Raw genomic sequence first — 7,960 nt, forward strand, 5'->3', positions numbered from 1 at the left:
ATTGTCTAGTTATCACCATTGTTAACAGCTAACCCGAGAATGCAACTTTAAAGAAGGTTTTGTGATTTACACATGAAAGAAGTGAAACTATCACTGTATTCTAACAGATGAAAGGCTTAACAGACAATCAATTTTTCAATGTATAATTTCAGTTACATCACACTGCAAATTTTTGCTATAAATTCTGTGTTACGATCGAGCCCTCCACAATCACCTGATGAAGGAGCGTCGCTCCGAAAGCTAGTGTGCTTCCAATCAAACCTGTTGGACTATAACCTGGTGTTGTGTGATTTTTACCTTTGTACACCTCAGTCCAACATCGGCATCTCCGAATTATAATGCTTCAGCACACACAGCTCATAGACCTGACCAGGCGGCATCTCTGGTCTCACTTGGAGTACTGTAAGCAGATCTGGGCACTATGCCTTAAGAAAGCAATATTGGCTTTGTTAGAAGAATAATGCAGGTTTACAGGAATGAAACCTGCACTTCAGAGATTAAGCTGTGAGGAAAGATTGTATAAATTAGATTTGTTTTCTCTGGAATTTAGAAGGTTAAGTGATGATATAATCGAAGTCTTCAAGATATTGACAGGAATAAAACAGGGCAGATAAAGATAAACTGTTTCTGCTGGTTGAGAATTCCAGAACGAGGGGGCACAGTCTGAGAATTAGGGCCAGAATGTTCAGGACAGATATTAGGAAGCACTTCTACACACAAAGAAAAATATTGGAACTCTCTTCTACAAATGGCAATGGATGTTGGATCGGATGCTAATTTTAAATCTGAGTTAGTTCATTTCTGTTAAGCAAAGGTATTAAGGGGTAAGGCAAGTATATGGGGCTAGTTCACAGATCAGCCATGATCTCATTAAATGGTGGAACAGGTTTGAGGGGCTGAATCACTTACTTTTGTTCCTCTGTTCACCCATGTTTGTGCTGTAATTGTTAATTTACAAGTTCAGAGCTTTTGCGCATATTCATAACTTCTTCAACAGTCAGCCTCTCATCTCTTAGCTGTCACACTGTCATGGTAGAATCTCTTATGTCTAAGAAAATTCTACCTTTAATTAGTTGTTCTTTTACTTTCACGAATTCACAGGTTTCAGTGAGTGGTGTTAATGACGTTAATGAATTCTTTCCTCTAAGTAACGTAATATGTAACATTCACTTGGGGCTGAAAAAGCTTTGAAAATTTCTGCCTTGTTTTTATGTGCTCTTGGAAGAAATTTAGAGTGGAACATATTTTGAAACATTTTCTTCCCAGCAGTGATTTAAGTGTAATGATGTACATTTGTTGTGGTTTGCTCAACAAGACTTGAATCTATTGTATAATTCCATTGTTCTGCATAGAAGAAGTCCAATTCTGCTTCTTATCTGCTTCTGTGGGCGGCACGGCGGCCCAGTGGTTAGCACTGCTGCCTCACAGCGCCAGAGACCCGGGTTCAATTCCCGCCTCAGGCGACTGACTGTGTGGAGTTTGCACGTTCTCCCCGTGTCTGCGTGGGTTTCCTCCAGGTGCTCCGGTTTCCTCCCACAGTCCAAAGATGTGCAGGTCAGGTGAATTGGCCATGCTAAATTGCCCGTAGTGCTAGGTAAGGGGTAAATGTAGGGGGTCTGCGTGGGTTTCCTCCGGTTTCCTCCCACAGTCCAAAGATGTGCAGGTCAGGAGAATTGGCCATACTAAATTGCCCGTAGTGTTAGGTAAGGGATAAATGTAGGGGTATGGGTGGGTTGCGCTTTGGCGGGTCGGTGTGGACTTGTTGGGCTGAAGGGCCTGTTTCCACACTGTAATGTAATCTAAACAAAAAATAATCAGTACAGAGGAACCTCAATTCTCCAAATATCAATTATCTGAATTTCGGATTATTTGAAGAAGATGTCAAGGTCCTGATAGAAACATTACATCAAAGAGGTGTTTCAACACTGATTGCACCTTTTGTTTACAATGAGTTAAAATGAACTCAGCTTACTGAAATACTGCCGAGAACAGTCCTGGATATCAATGGGAGCCCAGGCACCATTTTCAAATGATTGACCTCCCGCCCTCTCTCTCTTTTCCCGCACTTTCCCTGGAGTTCTACACGGGGTGGACCCGAAACCCCGCTTCCCCAGATTACAGAGCAAAGGTGGAACCTGTCAAAAAGTATCAGTAAAAGGTTGTGTGTGTGTGTGTGCTATTTTGAGACTCATCCTCCAAAGGCAGCAGCAGTCTTACTGTGGCAGACGGGGGGGGGGGGTGGTGGCTGGGTTGGACAGGGTTGGAGATTCTACCATGACAGTGTGACAGGGGCGAGCCCAGAGGAGAGGCATTGAATCAATTAACCAAATAATCAATTATCCCAATGAAATAATGCCCGCCCATCTCATTTGGATAATGGAGGTTATCCATTTAAGTTGGAGCTAGAATGGGGAAAATCACAACCATTTTTGCTGAAGTAGTGTTTTACTGTGGATTGCTTCATTGATCTCTTTTTGGTTCCTGACAGCTCACAGTTTTGTGCCTCCCTCTCAGTAGCTGTGTTTTTCCCATTTCTGGATACCCACCTCAGTACCTCTTCTGACATGATGTTTCAAGTGTATAATGCAACAGCGTGTTTACACAAGGAACTTATTGAAGTAAATTCAAGATGTCTGCCTACACTGTGTGTCCCTCATGGCAGAGGTCACATGATTACAACTAAATAGAAAGAAGCTTTGTATATGATTGTATTTCAATCAAGCAGGCTTTGAACCATCAGAAGCTGTTTAAACACCATGGGGTGCATGGTGGCTAACAGCACCAGGGACCCAGGTTCAATTCCAGGTTCAGTTGGGCAACTGTGTGTGGAGTTTGCGCATTCTCCTGTGTCTGTGTGGGTTTCCTCTGGGTTCTCTGGTTTCCTCCCACAATCCAAAATGTGCAGGTTTGGTGAATTGGCTATGCTAAATTGCCCATAGTGTTCAGAGATGTGTAGGTTAGGTGCATGAATCAGGGACAAAGTATAGGGAAATGTGTCTGGGTGGGCTACTGTTTGGAGAGTTGGTGTGGACTTGTTGGGCTGAAGGGCCTGTTTCCACACAGTAGGAATCCTAGTTCTTAACTTGAGGTTAGGGTTAAAATTCACCCACTGTTAGAATCAGGCAAATATTATCAACAGAAGATCTAGAGAAAAAAAAAGAGCAAAAGATGGGTCATGGTGAGCTGCTCCTGAGGGAACTGACTGCATAGGAGACATCTTGAAAAATCTATTATTGAGAACTTGTTATTGTTGGATGCATGACTACTGAATCGCTCCAGACGTACATGTACTCCTGCCAAGCAAAATCTGCAAACATACAGTAGTTAATCATTCATATTAATAGCTCTAATTCTCCCAAATTACCCATGTGGAGCAATGCATCAATAGTCCTGAGCCATTATAATTTTAGTCTTCATGATTTTATTTGGTCTTGTGGATGTCAAAATTGATAGAATCATTGTGTGTTCTATGTTAGATCAGTAAACACTTAGCTCCTCTGTACTACTCAGATAAATTCATCAAGCCTCCACTGTAAGTGAGAAATTACTTTGGTGCCATGCACGTGTTATGCACATGTTCTACATTGCATGTAATATTATTACAAGACAAAAGAATATAAAGGCAGTGTTCCAAATTTGAAAGTGTTACTCCTTTCGTGTTAATGCAGACTGTAAACAAAATCTTCAAACAATATAGATTTTGTTAAGCAAGTGAAATTAAACCAGTCTGATAATGCATTGATCTCAGAGACTTCGATAGTTAGAGACATATTCTGTGCTTTTAGAGATCTCGAACAATCTCCACATGATTCCTTAACCTATTCAAAACCCAGGCTACATTGAACCTCCATTGTCCTAACCAGTTAAAACTTGTTCCACTGGGCGAGTCATGTCATTCATGTGCTCAACACCAGATTTCTGGTCTACTCGGATTCTGGCAGTGGTAGGACACATCCAAGAGGGTAGAAGATACAATTCAGGGTGTGTGCAAAGCATCCCTGAAGATGTCAAAAATCAAACATGGGATTTTCTAGTATGTGACCGACCACAATGGAGTATCATAGAATCCCTACAGTGTGGAAACAGGCCCTTTGGCCTGCCAAGTCCACACCGACTCTCCAAAGAGAATCCCACCCAAACTCATTCCCCAATACTCTATATTTATCCCTGATTGATATACCTACCCTACACATCGCTGAACACTATGGGCAATTAGCATGGTCAATTCACCTATCTTGCACATCTTTGGATTGTGGGAGGAAATATGAGCACCCAGAGGAAACGGACGCAGACATAGGGAGAATGTGCAAACTCCACATAGACAGTCGCCCAATGCTGGAATTGAATCCAGGTCCCTGGTGTTGTGAGGCAACAGTGCTAACTACTGAGCCACCATGCCACATAGAACACTGAAAGCACTGGCAGCTTGTTGAACAGCATCTGAAAGCAGACAATGCCCTGGATAGATGGGAAGAGTCTTGTAGTGCTTAAATGTTGACACGAATAGGTTCTGAGAAAGGGACTTGATACATTAACAGTTTCTCCCTATTTATGATGTCTAATCACCAGAGTATTTTCTATTTTTATCTCAGATTTCAAAATCTACAGTTATTTGGTTATTGAGCTCAGCAGGAAATTGTTGAGCACAGAATCTTCCATAATGAATATTACAGCTACTACTTCAAATGACTTTTCTTTGGTTCATTCAGGTGGTGTGTGCAACACCAGTTGGGTCAGCATTCGTGACTCATCCTCAATTACTCTTGAGAAGATGGTGAGCTACCTTCTTGAACTGCTGCAGTAAAGTGGGTGCCACCACACCTTGTGAAGAAACTTTGTTGGAAATGAGGAAAGGTTAAAACAAGACATCCAAAAGACCTCACAAATCTCGAACAACTTAATTTACTTGATCCTCTTAGCACCATCTGCCCCACACATAGAGCAATCATGCATTGGACTTATCAGTCATCTCAGAACCAATCATAACATTCATGCTTGGTGTAGAGGGACAGTCTTAGAAGATGATTTTGCAAAAATGTGAATGTTAGTATTTAATTTCTACTCTTCTTAGAGATACGTAAACTATTTTCTGGGTATGTTGAAATTATATTGCAAGAATCCACTGTTTGTGGGTGGCACGGTGGCATAGTGGTTAGCACTGCTGCCTCACAGCGCCTGAGACCCGGGTTCAATTCCCGCCTCAGGCGACTGACTGTGTGGAGTTTGCACGTTCTCCCCGTGTCTGCGTGGGTTTCCTCCGGGTGCTCCGGTTTCCTCCCACAGTCCAAAAATGTGCAGATTAGGTGAATTGGCCATGCTAAATTGCCCATAGTGTTAGGTAAAAGGGTAAATGTAGGGGCATGGGTGGGTTGCACTTCAGCGGGTCAGTGTGGACTTGTTGGGCCGAAGGGCCTGTTTCCACACTGTAATGTAATTAATCTAATCTAATTTACTGTATCATTATTTTCAGTATCAGCTGAAGGAAACACTTTCACAAGTAATCATATCTTGTTTAAGTAGAATTGGAAAAATCACATAGAAGGTAAATATTTTCAAATCACAGTCATAAAATACAGATTTATGTCGTGTCGCTAGTGACAGTATGTATAAATAATGGCCATTGGTGCAGATCAATCACTATGAAGTGAATATTGATTAGAAAAGAAACTTAATTATTTCTCCTTAAAAATGTTGCTTTTCTTTCTTAAAATGCACTGAGAACTTTCTTTAGAGGTTAAACAAAGCATGTTACTTGTCAATGTGCCCCAATCTGTAAAATAATTTGTAACCAATGCTGCAAAATTTACAGTGCGAAGGAACTTAATCACTGATTGTTGGTTATACTGGAAAATTTATATTACAGTACCATATGCAGTATTTCTATATTTCTCATTAACTATAGGGGAACAGCATCATAGTTTAAGAATCAAAGTACTAGTCTTTGCACCCTGTTTAACTATGATATGGAGGTGCCGGTGTTGGACTGGGGTGGACAAAGTTAAAAATCACACAACATCAGGTTATAATCCAACAGGTTTATTTGAAAGTATAAGCTTTCGGAGCCCTGCTCCTTCATCAGGTAGCTAGTGGGGCAGGATGATAGGACACAGAATTCATAGTATAAGATCAAAGTGTCACACAACTGATTAGGTCTTTTGAACAAACCTAGGTTGCCAATAAGTCTTTAATCACTTAGAATGGGTATGCAGGTTCGATTGATTAATATGTAAATCCCAAAACTTCTGTCAAGTCACAGTCCCGAGATTACTTAAGGTTTTATCAGTAAAAAAAAGTGTCATCTCAGCTCCGGCAATGCATTAAGAGTGTGAGGTAGAGTCTGTCTGGATCCCAACTTTGAGTTAGTCTGGTTCTATTTCCAGAGTAGGAATTTATAAAATTTCACATTGACTGACTGCCCACAGATTGTTTGCTTTTTGAAGGTTTGTTCAATGCATCTCACCAATTGTATGACACTTTATCTTTTACTATAAATTCTGTGTCTTATGATCCTGTCCCACTGGCTACCTGATGAAGGAGCAGTGCTCTGGAAGCTTGTACTTTCAAATAAACTGATGGACTATAACCTGGTGTTGTGTGATTGGTAACTTTGTTCACCCTGTTTAAGCTTTTCTGAAGCCCTTTGCATTGTTGGCTAGGAATTCCTCTGTTTCAGAAGAAAATAGCATCACTTGAAGGCTACTCCTGACTCCACAGATAAGTAGGAAGTAACAATGAAAAGGGCGTATCAAGTTAGCTAAGGGATACAAATAGGTTAAATGAGTGGACACTGGAAAAGCGCAGCAGGTCAGGCAGCATCCAAGGAGCAGGAGAATCAACGTTTCGGGCATGAGCCTTTCTCATTCCTGAAGAAGGGCTTATGCCCGAAACGTCGATTCTCCTGCTCCTTGGATGCTGCCTGATCTGCTGCGATTTTCTAGCAACACATTTTTCAGCTCTGATCTCCAGCATCTGCAGTCCTCACTTTCTCCTAAATGAGTGGACAGTTATGAACCAGATCAAGTATTAGCTGGGAAAATATGAAGTTGTTCATTTTGCCTGGAAGTATGTAAAAAACTATTTTATTGAAACAGAGAGAGATTTCAGAACCCTGTCACAGAGGGACTTAACGCCCAGATACATGAATCACAAAAAGATAATGTGCAGGTGTAGCATGTGATTAGGAAGGTAAATGGGATGTCATTATTTAGTTCAAGAGAAATGGAATATAAAAGGAAGAACATTTTGCTGCAATTGTACAGGGCATTAGTGACATCTGGAATAGTGTGTACAGTTTTGGTCTAAAAAAAAGGGTATCATTGCATTAAAAGCAGTTCAGAGAAGTTGCACTGATCTGATTCCTGAGATGAAGGTGTTACCTTATTGAGTTTGATTTGATTTGATTTGATTTGATTTATTATTGTCACATATATTGAGATACAGTGAAATATATTGTTTTGCATGCTAACAGAAGTACATCAGTGTAATAGAACAGAATGCAGAATATGGTGTTATAGCTAAAGAGAAGGTACAGAGAAAGATAAATTCTAATATATGAGAAGTCTGTTCATGAGTCTGATAACAGTGGGGAAGGAGTTATCTTCTGCCCAACGGAAGAGAGTAGAAGAGAGTATAACTGGGGTGGGAGGGGATTTTGATTATGTTGGCTGCTTTCCCGAGGCGGTGGGAGAGTCACTGGAAAGAAGACTGCTTTTTGTTTTTTTTTTCAACTAGGAGCGGGAACCCAGAAGTCATCAACAGAGGCTGCTGGGAAGGTAAGAGGTTTGAGTGGAGAAGGAACCCGAGACACTACACATGTAGTGTCTCCCACCCTCCCTCCTCCTCTAACCTAAAAAAAAGGACTCAGTCGGCTGAACAGGTAAGCTACTTAGTGTTCTTGTTTTGGAGACTAAGTGTAGAGTTATGGCAGCGCAGGCAGTGGAATGTTCCTCCTGCAGGATGT

Source organism: Chiloscyllium plagiosum, chromosome 2 (assembly GCF_004010195.1).
Source record: "Chiloscyllium plagiosum isolate BGI_BamShark_2017 chromosome 2, ASM401019v2, whole genome shotgun sequence".
In the NCBI taxonomy this organism is placed as follows: Eukaryota; Metazoa; Chordata; class Chondrichthyes; order Orectolobiformes; family Hemiscylliidae; genus Chiloscyllium; species Chiloscyllium plagiosum.